General features: G+C 21.0%; 1 long non-coding RNA gene across 1 annotated transcript in view; it reads right to left on the bottom strand.

Moving 5' to 3' along the window:
• Nucleotides 1-6,923: 6,923 nt before the first annotated feature.
• Nucleotides 6,924-21,194, bottom strand: part of LOC145839432 (uncharacterized) — a 30,841-nt gene continuing 16,570 nt past the window's right edge. Inside the window, exon 4 of the long non-coding RNA XR_014370061.1 lies at nt 6,924-7,027. This is a non-coding gene — a long non-coding RNA (uncharacterized LOC145839432). The remainder of the gene's footprint in view (nt 7,028-21,194) is intronic.

Below are 21,194 nucleotides of genomic sequence, written 5' to 3'. Positions count from 1 at the left end.
GTATAACTTTGGGTTTGCAAATAGGGATGATAACCGACAAGGCAGCAACAATTAACATGTACTAGATACTCTTTGGGGACTTAAAATAAATAAAAACTGTTTGAGAGATAATTGATGCGATATTTAAAACTTTAATAAAGTTTTAAAGGTTCGCTTGCCGATAGCTATAAAAAAAGCTCACTAGTTTTTATTTTGTGCTAAAGGGCTATTTTAAAACAAACTTTAGAAGTTATGAATCTAATTTCAGCAATGCATGGCAGCCTTTTTTGAAAATATCAGGTATTTCATATCAAAAATAATAACTTAAGTTAAAAAGAATGCTTATCTATGTCTTACAAATATAATTAGTTAAAACTTAAAACACAAACATATAGACAAAATCAAAATAATTAATTTTAACCACATCAAGATTTTTTTCAAATCTAATAAAATAACTGTAATAAAAAGTATAATAATGTATAATGAAAAAAAGTATAATGAATATGATAATAAAAACTTTTCACATAGATCAATAGAATAAGCCTACAATAATAACTAAAATAAGAAAGAAAGTTGTCAAAAAGCATAATTTACAATAGCTCAGAGTTTGAATTTGAATTTCAATAATTTAAATGTCAAAAAAAGAATTTTAGTAATTGGAGCTATTTATTCAAACGTGTTTTATTGCACAACAAACTGTTTTTCTCAAAAACAAGTTAAGAAAAAAATAAAAATGTAAAGCTTTGTGTAAATTCTGTCTAAAATAGTTAGATAGTAAACCAATTAGCTTGTTTACTTATTATTATACTTAAACTTTTGTTTTTTACAAGAGCTGTTGTGTGAGAAAAGTTCTCATGTTTTGTTGATGGCTTAAACTGTTTATATGATTTAATTTGTTTTTAATTAATCTTCATGCTAGTTTATTGATCTGTAAACATGTAAATCTTTCTATCAAATACGTGTAACTAAAAAGTAAATAACTCTAAAATTTTATGCAACTATTTTTTTTGATTACAGTTAATTTATAAAATGAATTTAAAATTGTTTATTATAATTTTACTATAAAACTATAAATAAACATAAGACTAAGTTTAAGAAGCTTATTTTAAGATTAGAAGCAATAAGTGTTAATTTTGAAAAAGACAACTTGTGTTTGTTTACAAAGTTACACGAACTCCCTTAATTGAGAGAAACTTGCCTACATTCTGCAACAGAATTGGAGTTTGAACCTTATTTTTATTTATTCAAAGATGCATTTAGTTTATGTGATAGGTATAAACTATCTACAAAAAAAAAAGTTTATTACTATAATAAACTTACAAAAATATGAGGGTTAAAAACCAAATCATTTAAATATAATGATGATAATTTAAAAAAAATTAAGAAATATATAAAAATGTGGAAAATACCAAAATGTGAATGCTCACAAATATGGCCAAATGATTGGTGTAGAGTTTTGGTCATCTATGGTCACATTAAATAGTTTGTAAACAATTTTTTGACCAATTTTTATTAACATAGTAGTAAAACAAAACTTAAGTAGTATTTATAAACTAACTGTGGACATACTTCAAAATTCATCAACAAATGATAAAAAAACACTGGTTATCCAAAAAACCTGTGAACCTTGAAACTTCAAATTTACAAAGTTAAAAAAAAAAATAAAAAACTGGAATTTTGTACACTAACCAGGAAAAAAAACGTGGATTTATTTTTATTTTGAATAATTTTGTTTAGCATAAATTGTAAATTTATCATTTTTAGACTGTTAAAATGTTTACTACAAGTGTTAATTAGTAATTCTTTAATTATTGGTTAAATTATTAACTCAATCAATGAAACTACTTTTTGACATGGTTGTTTTGAATGTCATGTAAATTTAGTCAACTAAAACTTATTTTCTAATGATGCAACTTTTTAGAGTTAAAAAAAAGGAGAAATTAATAGCAAGAAAAAACTTAAAGCAAGAGCAAAATAAGGAAAGAGCCAAATAAAAATTTCTAATGCAATAAATAAGGACTATGTATTTATGGCAGCTGCAATATGTCTTAACTTTATAGTAAAACTTATAAGTGATTTTTTGTGCCTAGTATACTAAAGTAGCTATTATAATTATAATTTAGTTATGTTTAATGTTTTTTTTAAATTTTTGGTTAATAGTTTGAATTTCTGCTGACAAAACCATAATTTTTTCTTATTTAAGTAATCTAATATTACTGAGTGATTATAAGACTTTTCTAAGGTAAGTGCTTCATTTTATCATTTTTTTGGCTTTGTTGTTTTCTTTCTCATAAATTATTTTAATTAAGCAAAACACTGTAAATTAGAAAAATATACATCATAATTCAACTAAGAATTAAACTAGAAATGGTTTTCATTTTCAACAAAAAGGTTTAATGTATCAACAGCATGGAAATGCCAGTTCATAATTGAAGTTGCACAATAAATAAAAAGATTAAAAAGGAATAATAAATTATTTTTTAAATATTTTAAGTATTTTAAATAACTTCTTTTTAAGTTGAGACTAATTTACTACTAATAATGGTCAAAAAATGTACTTTCAAAAACCTGGAAAAATTTCTGAAAAACGGAAGAAATTTTGAAAACCTGGGTTGAAATTGCAAAAAATATTTAGCCACTTTGAATATCTGATTTTTAGTTTTTAGTTGATAAAAGCTTAGTACAAAAGTTTGCTTACACATCAATATTTAATTATTTAGTTTGTAACTAAATATTTTTTAGTTACGAACTCTTCTGCATACTTTTATTTTCAAATAATAAAAAAAAAATCCTATTTAGAATATTTAATAACAAGACATGGACTTTACAAAGAGTGAGCTAAAAAAGTTGAGGCCAAGGGGAGCAACAATGTACAGTTCACACACTACAACTAGCTATGTCGACGATGTGATTCACATTGAGAAGGACATTTCCAAGGGTGACACACTGCTATCATTTTCCATCAAGTTCAACTGTAATGTGAGTTGTTTTTTTTTTGCTTTATATTTTTGAATAAATGTTTCTATATTTATATAAAATTAGCTCTTTACTTTGATTTCTTTTAAATAATTTTTCATTTATTTCTTAGTTTATTTTTTAATACAGTGTTGTTTTCTATCAAATATCACGTTTGCCAATTAAAGGTTTCTTTTAGCCCCATTTTTTTTAAAGTTTTGCCACATTTTGTTCTGTCAACTCAAAACAGCTTGAGGTTTTTGAAAGTGATTCATTGTTTTCAAAATAGCTTGAGGTTTTGTGTGCACTAGGATGCATCTGTTGCCCTGACCTCGGAGTTGATCTTAGTTCAACTTTTTGTACTCGGAAAATTACATAAAAAGACAGAATAAAAAAAAAATAGCGTCTTTATTAAAATTTATAAATTACTTTAATAGTAAGATTTAATAAATGTTGAACAACTTGTGGGAAACAGTTTTTGAATTGGTTTCTTAAAATATGTTTTTATTAAAAAAAAATTATTTCAAAGATACACATAACTCAATTAACAAAAAGTATATTATGTAAAAACTCTTCAGTTGTTTGCTAAGCATTAAAAATAAAGTTTCAAATCCTGCTTATATAGCCAGAAAAAAATTCAGCTTTGGTCATTAATTTTTTAACTTTTATTTGTCAAATCATCACCTCACAAGTTTTTTGTATCATATAAAAGTATATACCCTGAAAATTGCTTTAAAAATTAAGGAGGAGAAGATTTTTGATAAATCTTTAAAAGGTCTGAGAAATCGGCCTTAAAAATTTTGATTTCATAGGGTTGTGTAGATTTTTTTTATAAAACAGGTTATATCTCAAAAGTTGTTTGGTTTTTGTTTGTTCTATAAAAAGTATTTTACAGTTTATACTTTTTAAAATAAGAGCCAATGTTAATTTTTGTAACAAAATAAAATTTGAGCTTCCCTACGCCCATCAGTAACTTCTTTCATCAAAAAACAAAACATTTTTAACCACTGAAAGGATTTAATTCTGGTTCTGTATCTAGTATAACAGAAAAAATCAAAAATGTAAGGCCATAGGGTTTACATATATTTTTCTTAACTTTCTTATTTTTTGCTCTAAATAAGGTATTTACCAACCGTTTTTAACTGTTTTTTTAACCACCTGAACTTTTTATATAAATATAAGAGATCAACGTTTATAACCTTCCTACAGAGAATTTAAACTGAAAAGGCAAAAATAGATTATTTCGCTAAAAATCAATTTTCTTCTACTGGTTTAAACAATATTTAAAACTTGATTAGTCTAATTATTAAAAGATTACTTTTATGAATGTTATGTTTTTAATTATTTTTTTCCATTGAAATTATTCAAAGAAAGTAGACCTTATCTTAAATTTTGGTCACAATTTTATTTATTTTTTAATAAAGTACAAATTGTTGATATAAGTATTATTTTTATTAAAAAGAACATTCTTTAAAATTATTAATTAAATTGTTTCAAAAAAGAAAGAGAACAAAAACATTAAAAATATATTCTATATTCCTAGAAAATGGCTCATGAAAGTTTTTTGTTTCATACGTTTGAATCAGTCACTTTTTACTGAACTGGTTGTATAAAAATTTTAATTTAAGTTTTTTAATCTATAAAATGTATTTTATATTTATGTTTCAGTTAGTAAAAAATATTAAAAAATTATCCATTTTGTAATATCATTTAAACTATTGCTGGTACATATTTAAGCAAACAAAAAAGAATACAAGACAAAAATAATTCTATACTTAATAAATAGTTTTAAATTAAAAATTATTTGTTTTTTGTCATTATTTAATATAATTGTGTTTTTTTATTTTTTAGGATAATAAAGTTATTAGAGATAAAGTGTTTTTTATTTTTAAATAACTTAGAATAGTATACGTGCAGTTAACTAAAATTTTACTTAATTACTTTATCAAGGTTAATTATTTTTTAAGCCAATCTTAACAGCAATTATATATTTTTTTAAACTTTTGCCGCAATTTGTAATAGACACAGAGAATTACACGGTCGAACTAGTAACTTTTTAACATTTGTAATTACTGTATAGCCACCTAAGCAGTGACTACAAAATTGGAATAACATCGATCAATTGATAGTTTACTGTTATATACACTGCTAACTTTTTTTTAATTTAAATTCAGTGGAAACAAAAATTTAATTTTTAAATTTTATGACGTCACTGGAGCTTTTAAAGTTGTAATTTATTTTACGAGAACTTTAAAAAATATACAAATGCTTAACAACTTTATGAAAGATTGTATGTCTTTATATTAATACTATTAACAATAAATTGTTTGACATCAATTACAAAAAGATAAATCATTTTATTAACATGATGTAAAATAAACAAAATAAAAATAAACATAATAAAAAACCTTATACCGACTTTGCTAAAATTTTGTAATAAAAAAACGGACAACAGTTGTTAAACCAACAATTAAATTTAACAATTTATAACTTTATCAAATAAAAACTATTCAATTAGTCCAACCAAAAAAAAAAAGTTTGATTAATTTCGCTTCATCGTGACGTCACTTAAAAGAACTCAAAAAAGTTTGAATTAAAGTTTAATATTTATACAGCGTTAACTTCAATACATTTATTCTCGGTGAGAAGTATTGTAATTTATGAGTATTTTAATACTACTGCAAAGTAGTAAACATATTTATTAATTTGATGACTCAGAAAAAGATAATGAATTAGCTTTTTTTCATTTTCTATATTTAATAAGTTAAACAAAATATTAAGAATTGTTATAGATATAAACAAAACTTAATCCACATTTATAACTACATATATTTTTGATAAATAAAACACAAATAAAAAAGCGAAAATCAAATTAATTGACTAACAAAAGCTTAATTGCAAAGATTACAAGCATTATTTATAAATAATTAATAATTTTATGACAAATTGTGAATTATTTTTAAACTAAAAAGCTATTTTTGATAAGCCTTGTAGATTTATATATAAACCTAACGTGTTTTATTATTTCTAGGTAAACTTTTTAAAGTAAAAGAAATTTAAAAAAATCTTTAAAAAAAATTTTAAAGTGTAAGAAGTTTGTCAGATAGTTTTCAACGGTATTTAAATGCATTATTTAGATAAAATTGTTCTTTTTACTACAGGTTTAATTTAATCACAAAAACAAACATACAACTACCTATTGAGAACAAAACAATATTTTTTTTTTAACAAAATAATTAAACTTTTTATTAGAAATGAACAGACTGATTTGAATATTAAATAAAAAGGTCATAAGCAAGATATTAAGTTTATAAATGTTTAAAAGCAAATTAAACAGCAAACTTCCTTTATTGTACCAACATATGTTTCTGTATGTTAACGAATCAACACACTTCAACTGGGTTCTGTAAAAATAAAATTACTGTAATGAAAGAATAGAAGCATAGAACAAAGGTGGTGTATACACGTTTTTTTTTTAATAAAAATAAAATTAAATAATTTCAACAGTTTTTTACAGGTTAATATTTGAAAATAGGTAAAATACTTAATGTTAAATCCGACTGTATTAAAACTATATAAAATTTGTAATTATTAAGCCTAAATTAAGTGAAGTAAATTAAAATACAAAATAAAAACAACAAATCATAATATAAACAAACAACTTACTTCAATGAAAAGAAAAACTGATTCAAATTTATATTTTGCCGTTATCAATGATTAAACTAACTACATTCAATAACTAAACTAATCTTCATAACTATATATGTGACGTCATTATTGAATGTAATCTTAAAAATAGACTGGCCAGATAAAAAATCTTTTAACATACTGATAAAAGAGTCATGATTAATAAAGGAAAAGTACTGCTTTAAAAATTGAACTAACTAAGTCAAATATCAAACTTAAAACACATTTTATATAAAAATACTTATCAGTTTTACTAACAAACCTTTGTTTTGGTCAAATTTTTTTTACATTGATCGAAATTCTTCAACCTTTTTGCAAGAAGTTAACTCATTTGGAAGTTCGTTCCATATTTGAAATGACCGATTAAAAAAATTATACCAAGCCTTATTACAGAAATGATGTCTGCCTGTAATTTTTTGCTATTTTCTCTTACTAAGTAATTACTTCTACTAAGTTCAAAAAGTGATTGTATATTTATCTTAGTTTTACCGTTAACTAGTTTTAAAAACAGTTATGAGGTCAAATTCAAGTCTCCTATATTCTAAAGATGTTATTTTAAGTTTAGTTAATCTATCAAGGTAAGACATATAAGATATGTATTATGGTTTTTATTATTATATGATTACCATTACGATTATTTTGGTATGTAAAGTATTAGTAATATGACAATAATGTCAATAATATATATTAATAATATACTTACATAATAAATGTACGAAACCAGACTTTTAAACTAGAATTATAATTTTCAAAACAATTGATTTATTTAGAATTATACTTCTTAATTAGAAAGAAGAACCTAAAAAGAAAAAAAAAAAAGTTAAGAAGTATAATGTAACATTAGCTTTTAAAAAATTTACATACATTTCAACAAGTCTATTATTTTAAAATAATCTATAAATAAAATATACTTAAATCTATTTAATCTGTTAGATTTATCATTTCTGAATAAGGTTTTTAACAATATATATAAGTAATTAAGCAAATACATACAACTTAGTACAATGACACAACAAGATTTGAAAATGATTCATATTATAAAACTATAACTAACAAATAGCGTATATTATATAGTATAAAAAAAAACTTAAGTATAATAATTAATAACTTATTCAGTGTAGTTTATGACAAAAAAAAATTAAAACATTTCAAATATCTTTTGATTGATCATTTATTTGCAGTTAAAACTATAACTACAAATCGGATTCAAATGACACCATAGAAAAAGCTGCAACAGTTTGAAGTAACATTCTTTGATTATAACTGAATATTGTTTATATAGTTATTCATCATTAAAAGCTTTCAAAAATTGCACTTATATCTTAAAACCTAAAACATATAATTCCAAAAAATATTATAATAAAAATTTAACAAGAGTTTTAACATATATATATAACTCTCAGCTTAGAATTGAAATAACTTTAGAACCCCAGCTTAAAGTAATATTAAGTTAAAAGTTTTGGTTAAAGTTCAGGAAATTTATACAAAAGATTTTAATTTAAATAAATATTAGAATTAAGCACTTTATTGTAGGTGCTGTAAAAAATAAAAGTTCCTGCCAAAAAGTAAGAAAGTTATAATTATTTATTTTGCGATATTCATAAATAACTGAATAATTAGAGCTTTCGCTGAAAAATTGAAGTGACGTCACTCCGATATAAAACAAAACTCGCGGTTGTTTAACATTTAGATTAACTTAATTATAACAAGTTTTTAATATTTTTTTTATAAGAAAACACAAATCAACTATGTTTTACCAGTTAGTTAGTGTTATTTTTTATTTACCTTATGTGTAAATTTTTTGATAACTAAATATAACTAATTTTATCAAAAAAAATTCTATGATAACAGTTATGCCTCTAAAATTGTTTTAAATATTTTTGCACATTCAATCTGGAATTTTTTAATATTAAAATTCGTATATATAAATATAAGTATAAATAAAATTAATTAAAATATCTAGCTAAAATAAATGTCTACTAGTTATTGTTAGTAGTACTATAAATGTCTACTATAGTTATTGTTTTTTTTATTATAATTGTTAACATTATTTATATAATAATAATAATTATTATTATTATTATTGATATTATTATTATTAATATTATTATTATTATTGTTATTATTATTATTATTATTGTTATTATTATTATTTTATTATTATTATTATTATTATTATTATTATTATTATTATTATTATTATTATTATTATTATTATTATTATTATTATTATTATTGTTATTATTGTTATTATTGTTATTATTGTTATTATTGTTATTATTGTTATTATTGTTATTATTGTTATTATTTTTATTATTGTTATTATTGTTATTATTGTTATTATTGTTATTATTGTTATTATTATTATTATTATTATTATTATTATTACTATTATTATTTTTGTTATTATTATTATTATTGTTATTATTATTGTTATTGTCATTAATATTACATTCAAGGTTTTTAACAATATACAAACGTAACTTAACAAATACATACAATTTTATACAATTACATAACAACATTTAAAAATAATTAATATTGTAAAAACTATAACTAAAAATATCGTATAATATATGGTACAGAGAAAACTTTAGTATTAAGTAAAATATTTTAAAATTTATGTAGTATAGTTTTTGACAATTATGTTAATAAAAAATTAAAATACATCTTGATTTATAACTTATTTTTGTTAGTTAAAACTATTACTACAAATCAGATTCAAATTACACCGTAGAAAAAGTTGCAAGCAATTTGAAGTAACAAGAATTTTGAATTTTTTAATTATACCTCGATATTGTTCTTATAGTTAATAATAATTATAAGCTTTCGAAAATCACAATTATATCTTAAATCCTAAAACATATAATTCCAAAAAATACAAATATCAAAGTTTCATTTTTAACAAGAGTTTCATCATATCTGTTTAAAATATTTTTATTTTTCAGTCTTACTTAACAATTTCTTGCTTCTTTTTTATAATAAACAAAGAGGAATAGATTCAAAAGATTCAAAGAAGTAAATTTTCTATAAATTTTTAGACACTTTTGCGGAGACCAAAAACAATTGGAATAACATCGGTCAATTGATAAACTAATAAAATATATAAAAACTAATATTTTTTTAAACAACTTCGATAAAAACAACAGCTTACTACTTTAAGCTGCGAATATTTTAACAAGTATGCACTTTATAAATAATAATTTTATGATATAATTGTTTAACGAAGTTATTAGAGCATTCGCTGGAAAGTTCAAATACAAAACAAAATAAAATTTGCGATTATTTATCAGTTAGTTTAACTTAGTTTTCAAAAAGTTTAAGTTCCAGATTTAAAAAGAAAAGAAAACTAAAATATACAGCTGTTGTTTCACCACGGAACTAGTATTATTTCTTAATAACTTATTATATGGAACTTTTTAAGAAGTTAATACAGTTTTTATTATAAAAAAGTGTTATATTTGATAACAATTATACTTTTAGAATTGTTTAAGTAAGTTTTAACATATAGTTATGATATAAAGGAGCTGAAAATTGGTATTAGTAACTATTAATATAAACAAGTTTAAATAAAAAATGACAACTAATTATAAACGTTTTTTCTAAGGAAAATAGTTAAAAAAGTTATTAAAACAAATAAAAAGCAAAAAAATGGTAAGAAAATTAAAAACATTTAAAAGTAAAATTCATCTTGCAATGTTCTGTTTGCATTTTAAAAGAAATTTGTTAAGTTTATTGAATTTTCTTAAACTAATTTCAATAACGAATTCAGTAAAATAAATTAAAAGAGAAACTTTATGTTATGTTATATTATCAAAAGTCTGTTAATTTATTTAGAAAAATGTTGGGTTTTATATGGAACAAATACAAAATAATTATAATATTTATACTTTTTGTGTAGTTTTTGACAATATAATTCAAATTAAAACAAATATTCTTTTTTCTTACTGTGTATGCACAACAACTGACATTTAATTTTGGTGCAATTGACATAAAAAAAACATTTATTCTGATGTAATAATTTTTCTGATTAATTTTTCTTACTAAACTAAACTAATTTTCACTGTACTTTTATAATTAAACATACTTTACAGTTAAGTCTTGCTATTGAAAATTATAGGTTTAAATGCTATCAACCTCCTATAAGTTTTCTGATTTAAATTCATTATATTCTTTTTTCTCAACTTCAAGATTTTTTATAATAACCTAAAATTAAAGCAAATTAAGTTAAAATAAATATCTTAAGTAATATAGAGTAACAAGGAATATTTAAGAACAATTTATAATAAGCGTTGTAAAAACAAAGGAAATGTGCGTTTGAACATATCGAAAGATATTGTTAAAAAACTGAAATGCTTTTTATTTAAACGAAGTTATTGTTCATTGGAACTTTAACGACGTCACAAAAATCTTACAAATGTGCGAGCAGAATTAATTGAATTATTTTAGCAAATTAATTTTAAAGTTCAATTTCAAAGTTTGACAGTAAAAGTTGCCGCAATTTTTTGTGCAGTTTTTGAAATTCTACTTTCTTTATTTAGGCTATTTTTACTCAAGAATTACTTTTATATAAATAGCAGCAGTAAAAGTTGCAACTAATAACTTACAAACTAAGTATCAAAGTTGTATTTCAGCTATCATAGTGATAAAAAAACTGAGAGAAAATTTTTAATAGTTTTATTGTGAAAAAACATAACTTAAAGTAAAAAAAAGCTTAGTTAATAAAAACTTATTTCTACACTATTTGGTAATTAATGAAATTAGCTAGAAATCTCCAAAAAATTAATTTGACGTCATTTAGGTGTTGCTGCAACTAAGTAGTTGCAAAAAAATGAAAATTTTGTATTTTTGATTTAAAAGCAAAAAACATAAATGGTGTTCTAGACCACTAAAATCTTTAACTCAAGTTTATGTTTATAGAAAGTAACCAATACTGGAATAAACAAAACATTTAACATATAACATTAGTTAATTTTAAGTGTTAAAATTTTGCTTAAAGTTAAGTTTATCAATACTTTTTTTTACAATAGCCATATCATTCGGAATAGTAGTGTGTGACTTTTTTATGATAAATATAAAAAGAAATATATGATTAACATAGCATAAATTTAACTTAATTAACTATTCATAATTTTAAGAGCTATTGAGCTAAACTTAACTTAAAAGCTACTTGACATGACTACTAAAATGTACGTTCATTTATTAAAAAATAGTTTGTTTTCTAGTGTTTATTAATTAGTTTAAGTATTCAATATTGAAAATAAAAAACTATAAAAAATTATAAAATACCACTTTATATAAAATAAACTATATGTATTAAACGAGTTAGACATATATAGAAAAAGTTTTAATTATGATTATTTATTATACACACCGTTTTTACAACGGTCTCTAATATGATTTCTGTGGAAAAAATGTCACTTTCATCAATGCATATTACAATTCGATATATAGTTAATTTATAAGCAACCATTTGCGTTTAAAATAGTGTGACGTCAGTAGGATGCTAAAATAACTATTAGGATCAGAAAAAATCATCTTAATTTATCTACTATATGTATATTACTATAACTTTTTAAAATATTTTGATTTTTGTTATTAATTATATTATTATTGTTATTGTTTTTATTATTGTTATTATAGTGATTGTTATAATTATTATAAGTATTATTATATTTACTATTATTATTGTTATTCTTATTGTTATTGTTATTGTTATAGTTATTATTATTATTATTATTATTATTATTATTATTATTATTATTATTATTATTATTATTATTATTATTATTATTATTATTATTATCATTATCAATATCATTATCATTATCATTATCATTATCATTATTATTATTATTATTATTATTATTATTATTATTATTATTATTATTATTATTATTATTATTATTATTATTATTATTATTATTATTATTATTACTGTTATTATTATTATTGTTTTTATCATTATTATTATCATTTTTATTATAATTAAATAAAAAAAGTTTTTCTTTGTTTTAATAGTTAAGACTTAAAATAAAAATATTTAATTCTGAATGTAAAAAAATATTTGCTTTTATATGGTACAAACAAAAAAATAATTATAATATTAATACTTTGTTTTTGAAAATATAATACAAAAATAAAACAAAAATATGTTTTTTACTGTTTACTCACAATAACTGACACTTAATTTTGATGCGATTGACATAAAAAAAAAATTACTCTGATGTACTTTTTTTTTCTGTTAAACTATGCTCACATAACTAAATTAACTTTAACTATACTTTTATACTCAAATTTATTTTACAGTTAAATTTCAGCTTTTGATACAATAGATTAAAATGCTATAAACCTCCTCAAAATTGTAAGTTAAATAATCAATATATACTTTTTTTTTAACTTGAAAAATTTATAAAAAAACCAAAATTTAAAGAAAATTAAGTTAAAATAAATATCTTAAGTATTATAGAGTAACGAGTAATATTTGAAAAACGCTTTGTAATAAGCGCTGTAAAAACAGAAGGAGATGTGAGTTTGAACATATCATAAGTTACTATTAAAAGACTGAAATGCATTTTTATTTAAACGAAGTTATTGTTCATTTCAACTTCAATGACGTCACAAAAATCTTACAAATGTGCGAGCAGAATTAATTAAATTATTTTTGCTAAATAATTTTTAAGTTTAACTACAAAGTTTGACAGTAAAACATGCAGCAATTTTTTGTGCAGTTATTGAAATTGTACTTTCTTTATTCAGCCTATTTTTACTCAAGAATTACTTTTATATAAATAGCAGCAATTAAAGTTGAAACTAATAATTTACAAACTAAGTATCAAAATTGTATTTCAGTTTTCATAGTGATTAGAAAAAACTGAAAGAAAATTTAATTTTTAAAATTTTCATTATAAAATACATAACTTCAAGGATGAGATAAAAAAAATATTTAATGAAAACTTATTTCCACACTTTTTTGTAATTAACGATTTAGCTAGAAATCTGCCCAAAATTTTATGTGACGTCATTTAGGTGTTGCTGCAACTAAGTAGCTGCAAAATAATGAAATATTTGTATTTCTAATTTGATGACAGAAATCATATAAAGTCTAGGTCTCTAAAATGTTAAACTCAAGTTAATGTTTATGCAGTGTTACCAATACTTAAATAAACAAAACATTAAACATATAACATTAGTTAATTTTAAGTGTTAATATTTTGCTTAAAGTTAAGCTTATGAATACTTATTTTTTTACAATAGCCATATCATTCGAAAATTTAGTGTGTCACCTTTTTATGTTTAATATGAAAAGAAATATATAATTCAATTAACATAAATTTAAATTAATTAACTATTTTTAATATTAACAGTTATTGAGCTAAACTTAACTTAAAAGTTAGTTAAAATCACTACTAAAATGTATGTTCATTTATTTTTAAATTATTAAGTTTTCTAGCGTTTGTTAATTATTTAAGTATTCAATATTGAAAATAAAATACTATAAAAATAATATAGTATCATTTTATATAAAATATACCTTAAGTTTTAAACACGGTGGACATCTATAGCAAAAGTTTTTACTTAAATATTTATTTATTTTACACACCGTTTTTACAACGGTCTCTAATATGACTTCTGAGGCAAAAATGTTACGTTTATTTATGCTTTAAATACAATTAAATATATAGTTAACTTAGAAGATACCGTTTGCGTTTCAATTTCTGTGACGTCAGTAGGTGGCTAAAGAAATTATTAGTATCAGAAAAAATCATCTAAGTTTATCTACTACAAGTATATTAATATAATTTTTTAAAATACTTTGATTTTTATTATAAATAATATTATTATTGTTATTATTTTTATTATTGTTATTATTGTGATTGTTATAGTTATTATTAATATTATTATATTTACTATTATTATTATTACTACTATTATTATGATTATAAATAATAATATTTTGATCATCATTATTATTATTATTATTATTATTTTTATTATTATTATTACTTACATTATTAATTTTATTATTATTTTTATTTAAAAAAGGTTTTTAACAATATACATACGCAACTCAGCAAATACATAAAATTTAATACAATGACATAAAAAGATTTAAAAATAGTTTTTATTGTAAAAACTATAACTAACAAACATTGTATATTATATGGTACAGAAAAACTTAAGTATAATATTCAAAAAATTATTTAGAGCAGTTTTTGACAATAATTTTCAAAAAATTAAAATACACTTTGATATATAATTTATTTTTGATAGTTAATACTATTACTACAAATCGGATTCAAATGACATCATAGGAAAAGATGCAATAAATTAACCAACAAGGATTTCGAGTTCTTTAATTATACCTTGATGTGGTTTTTAAAGTTATTTATTATTAAAAGCTTTAAAAAATTTCAATTATATCTTAAATTCTAAAACAAATAATTCCAAAAAATACTATTATCAAAGTTTCAATTTCTATAAGAGTTTTAACATATCTCTTTAAAATATATTTATTTTTTAGTCTTAATTAACAATTTTTTGCTGCTTTTTTATAATAAACGCAGAGGAATAGAGATTCAAAGTTGTAAATATTCTAACAATATTAGCCACTTTTGCGGTGAAAAATTTGGAATAACTTCGGTCAATTGATAACATTTAAAATAAGTAAATACTAGTAATTTTTTGATCAACTTCGGTGAAAACGACAATTTGCTACTTTAAGCTGCAAGTTATTCTAAGAAGTATGCACTTAATAAATAATAATTTTGCGATATAAATATTTAACTAAATTATTAGACCATTCGCTGGAAAGTTCAAATACGAAACAAAATAAAGCTTGCAATTATTTATCAGTTAGTTTGACTTAGTTTTAAAAAATTTCAAGTTTCAGATTTAATAAGAAAATAAAACTAAAATATTCAACTGTTGTTTCACCACGTAACTAGTATTATTTATTATTAAATTATTATATGGAACTTTTTAAGAAGTTAATGCAATTTTTATATAAAAAGTATTATATATGAAAACAATTATGCTTTTAGAATTGTTTAAACAAGTTTAAAAATGTAATTAAGATATCAATAAACTAAAATTAGTATCAGTAACTATTAACATAAAAAAATTTAAAACAAAAATTTCAACTAAATATAACGATTTTATCTAAGTAAAATTGTTAAACAAGCTATTAAAACAAACCAAAAGCAAAAAAAAGGTAAGAAAGTTAAAACATTTAAAAGTAAAATTTATTTTGCAATGTTCAGTTTCAATGCATTTTAAAAGAAATTTATTAAGTTTATAAAATTTTCTTAAGTCAATTTTAATAACTAATTCAGTAAAACTAAAGTAAAAGGAAAACACTATGTTATGTTATATTTCAAATTAATTAACTTTTAAAGTTTTTTTTTGTTCTAAAGTAAAGACTTCTAATAAAAACATTTTATTTTTAGATGCAAAAGAAAATTTGGTTTTATATGGTACAAACAAAAAAAGATTATTATATTATTACTTTTGTTTAGTTTTTGACAATATAATTAAAAATATAACAAAACATTTTTTTCACTCTTTAGTCACAATACTTGAAATCTAATTTTGATGCGATTGACTTAAATAAAAGAAACATTTATTCTGATGTACTTTTTTTTCTGTTGAACTATTTTTACAAATTTTAACTAATTTTCACTGTACTTTTATACTTAAATAATTTTTACAATTTAATCTTAGCTTTTCAAAACTATAGGTAAAACGCTATTAACCTCCTCAAAATTTGAAGTTTGAAAATCAATATAAACATCTTTTTTTTCAATTTGGAAAAAAATATATAGAAACCTAAATTTGAAGCAAATTAAGTTAAAATTAAGTAAAAATAAAAATCTTAAGTAAAACAGAGTAGCAAGAATATTAAAAAACGCTTTATAATAAGCGCTGTAAAAACAAAAAGAAATGTACGTTTAAACATATCATAAGTTATTATTAAAAGACTGAATTATTTTTTTTTAAACAAAGTTATTGTTCATTGGAACTTATTGACGTCACAAAAATCTTACAAATGTGCGAGCAGAATTAATTAAATTAGATTTACTAAACAATTTTCAAGTTTAAATTCAAAGTTTGGCAGTAAAAATTGCCGCAATTTTTGTGCAGTTATTGAAATTGTACTTTCTTTATTCAGCCTATTTTTACTCAAGAATTACTTTTATATAATTAGCAGCAATAAAAGTTGCAACTAATAATTAAAAAACTAAGTATGAAAGTTGTATTTCAGTTTTCGTAGTGATTAAAAAAACTGAGAGATAAATTTTAATATTTTCGTTATCAAAATACATAACTTAAAGGATGAGAAAAAAACTTTAGTTAATGAAAACTTATTTCCACACTTTTTTGAAATTAACGATTTAGCTAGAAATCTGCCCAAAATTTTATGTGACGTCATTTAGGTGTTACTGCAACTAAGTAGCTGCAATTAAATGAGTTATTTGTAGTTTTAATTTGAAAACATAAAACATAAAAAACCTAGGCTTCTAAAATGTTGAACTCAAGTTTATGTTTATGCAATGTTACCAATACTGAAATAAACAAAACATTAAACATATTACATTAGTTAGTTTTAAGTGTTAGGATTTTGCTTAAAGTTAAGTTTATGAACACTTTTTTTTTACAATAGCCATATCATTCAAAAATTTAGTGTGTATTTTTTTTATATTTGATAGGAAAAGAAATATATGACTAATATATCATATATTTAACTTAATCAATTATTCATAATATTAACAGCTATTCAGCTAAACTTAACTTAAAAGGTAGTTAACATCACTACTAAAATGAACGTTCATTTATTTTAAAATTATTAAGTTTTCTAGCGTTTGTTAATTATTTAAGTATGCAATATTGAAAATAAAGTACTATAATAATAATATGTTATCATTTTATTTAAAATATACCTTAAATTTTAAACACGGTAGACATATATAGCAAAAATTTTTACTTAAATTACTTATTAAACACACCGTTTTTACAACGGTCTCAAATATGACTTCTGTGGCAAAAATGTTACGTTTATTAATGCTTTAAATACAATTAAATATATAGTTAACTTAGAAGAAACCGTTTGCGTATTAATTTCTGTGACGTCAGTAGGTGGCTAAACAAATTATTAGGATCAGAAAAAATCATCTAAGTTTATCTACTACAAGTATATTACAATAACTTTTTAAAATATTTAGATTATTATTATTATTATTATTATTATTATTATTATTATTATTATTATTATTATTATTATTATTATTATTATTATTATTATTATTATTATTACTATTATTATTATTATTATTATTATCATTATTATTATTATTATTACTATTTTTTTTCTTATATTATTACTAACATTATTAATTTTATTATTATTCTTATTTAAAGAAGGTTTATAACAATATACATACGTAACTCAGCAAATACATAAAATTAAATACAATGACACAACAAGATTTAAAAATAGTTTTTATTGTAAAAACTATAACTAACAAACATTGTATATTATATGGTACAGAGAAAACTTAAGTATAATATTCAAAAATTTATTAAGAGCAGTTTTTGACAATAATGTTCAAAAAACTAAAATTCATTTGATTTATAAGTTATTTAATCGGATTCAAATGACATCATAGGAAAAGATGCAATAAATTTAAAGTAACAAGGATTTCGAGTTCTTTAATTATACCTCGATATTGTTTTCATAGTTATTTATTATTTAAAGCTTTCAAAAATTCCAATTATATATTAAAGTCCAAAACAATTAATTCCAAAAAATACTATTAACTAAGTTTCTATTTTTACAAGAGTTTCAACATATCTATTTTAAATATATTTATTATTTAGTCTTAATTAACAATTTTATGCTGCGTTTTTATAATAAACGCAGAGGAATAGAGATTCAAAGTAGTAAATATTCTAACAATTTTTAGCCACTTTTGCGGTGAAAAATTTGGAATAACTTTGGTCAATTGATAAACTTTTAGAATAAGTAAATACTAGTAATTTCTTGATCAACTTCGGTGAAAACGACAATTTGCTACTTTAAGCTGCAAGTTATTCTAAGAAGTATGCACTTAATAAATAAAAATTTTGCGATATAAATATTTAACTAATTTATTAGACCATTCGCTGGAAAGTTCAAACACCAAACAAAATAAAACTTGCGATTATTTATTAGTTAGTTTGACTTAGTTTTTAAAAATTTTAAATTTCAGATTTGATAAGAAAACAAAACTAAAATATTCACTGTTGTTTCACCAAGTAACTAGTATTGTTTATTATTAAACTATTATATGGAACTATTCAAGAAGTTAAAGCAATTTTTTTATAAAAAAGTATTATATATACCAACAATTTTACTTTTAGAATTGTTTAAACAAGTTTTAAAATGTTATTAAGATGTCAATAAACTAAAAATTAGTATCAGTAACTATTAACATAAAAAAATCAAAAAAAAAAATTTAACTAAATATAACGATTTTATCTAAGTTAAGTTGTTAAACAAGCTATTAAAACAAACCAAAAGCAAAAAAGAAGGTAAGAAAGTTAAAACATTTAAAAGTAAAATTTATCTTGCAATGTTCAGTTTCAATGCATTTTAAAAGATATTTGTTAAGTTTATAAAATTTTCTTAAATTAATTTCAATAACTAATTCAGTAAAACTTAAGTAAAAGATAAACTTTATATTATGTTATATTTTCAAAAGCCTGTTAATTAGATTTTAAAGTTTTTATTTTATTTTAACAGTAATGATTTTTAATAAGAAAACCTAAAAAATTGTTTGGTTATATATAATAGAAAAATAAAATAATTACATTAATTATACTTTTTGTGTAGTTTTTGAAAATATATTACAAAAAAAAAACAAATTTTTTTTTACTTTTTACTCCAATAACTAAAACTTAATTTTGATGAAATTGACATAAAAAAAGAAACATTTATTCTGATTTACTTTTTTTTTCTGTTTAACTATTCTTACAAAGCTAAATTAGTTTACACTGTACATTTATACTCAAATATATTTTACAGTTAAATTTTAGCTTTTGAAACTATAAGTTAAAATGCTATCAACCTCCTCAAAATTTGAAGTTAAAAGATCAATATAGACATCTGTTTTGTCAATTTAGAAAAACTATATAGAAACCTAAATTTGAAGCAAATTAAGTTAAAATTAAGTAAAAATAAAAATCTTAAGTAATAAAGAGTAACAAGGAATATTAAAAAACGTTTCATATTAAGCGCTGTAAAAACAGAAGGAAATGGGCGTTTGAACATATCATAAGTTATTTTGAAAAGACTGAAATGCATTTTTATTTAAACGAAGTTATTGTTCATTGGAACTTAAATGACGTCACAAAAATCTTACAAATGTGCGAGCAGAATTAATTAAATTAGTTTTACTAAACAATTTTCAAGTTTAAATTCAAAGTTTGGCAGTAAAATTTGCCGCAATTTTTTTGCAGTTATTGAAATTGTTCTTTCTTTATTCAGCCTACTTTTACTCTAGAATTACTTTTATATAAATAGCAGCAATAAAAGTTGCAGGTAATAATTTACAAACTAAATATTAAAATTGTATTTTAGTTTTCATAGTGATTAAAAAAAACTGAGAGAAAAATTTTAATATTTTCGTTATCAAAATACATAACTTAAAGGATGAGAAAAAATCTTAAGTTAATGAAAACTTATTTCCACACTTTTTTGTAATTAATGATTTAGCTAGAAGTCTGCCCAAAATTTTATGTGACGTTATTTAGGTGTTGCTGCAACTAAGTAGCTGCAATTAAATGAGTTATTTGTAGTTTTAATTTGAAAACATAAAACATAAAAAACCTAGGCTTCTAAAATGTTGAACTCAAGTTTATGTTTATGCAATGTTACCAATACTGAAATAAACAAAACATTAAACATATTACATTAGTTAGTTTTAAGTGTTAGGATTTTGCTTAAAGTTAAGTTTATGAACACTTTTTTTTTACAATAGCCATATCATTCAAAAATTTAGTGTGTATTTTTTTTATATTTGATAGGAAAAGAAATATATGACTAATATATCATATATTTAACTTAATCAATTATTCATAATATTAACAGCTATTCAGCTAAACTTAACTTAAAAGGTAGTTAACATCACTACTAAAATGAACGTTCATTTATTTTAAAATTATTAAGTTTTCTAGCGTTTGTTAATTATTTAAGTATGCAATATTGAAAATAAAGTACTATAAAAATAATATGTTATCATTTTATTTAAAATATACCTTAAGTTTTAAACACGGTAGACATATATAGCAAAAATTTTTACTTAAATTACTTATTAAACACACCGTTTTTACAACGGTCTCAAATATGACTTCTGTGGCAAAAATGTTACGTTTATTAATGCTTTAAATACAATTAAATATATAGTTAACTTAGAAGAAACCGTTTGCGTATTAATTTCTGTGACGTCAGTAGGTGGCTAAACAAATTATTAGGATCAGAAAAAATCATCTAAGTTTATCTACTACAAGTATATTACAATAACTTTTTAAAATAT

This window comes from Thalia democratica, chromosome 6 (genome assembly GCF_965202585.1).
Source record: "Thalia democratica chromosome 6, ktThaDemo2.hap1.1, whole genome shotgun sequence".
Classification (NCBI taxonomy): Eukaryota; Metazoa; Chordata; class Thaliacea; order Salpida; family Salpidae; genus Thalia; species Thalia democratica.
The sequence above is the reverse complement of the archived record's forward strand: the minus strand, read 5'-3'. Positions and strand labels throughout refer to the sequence as shown.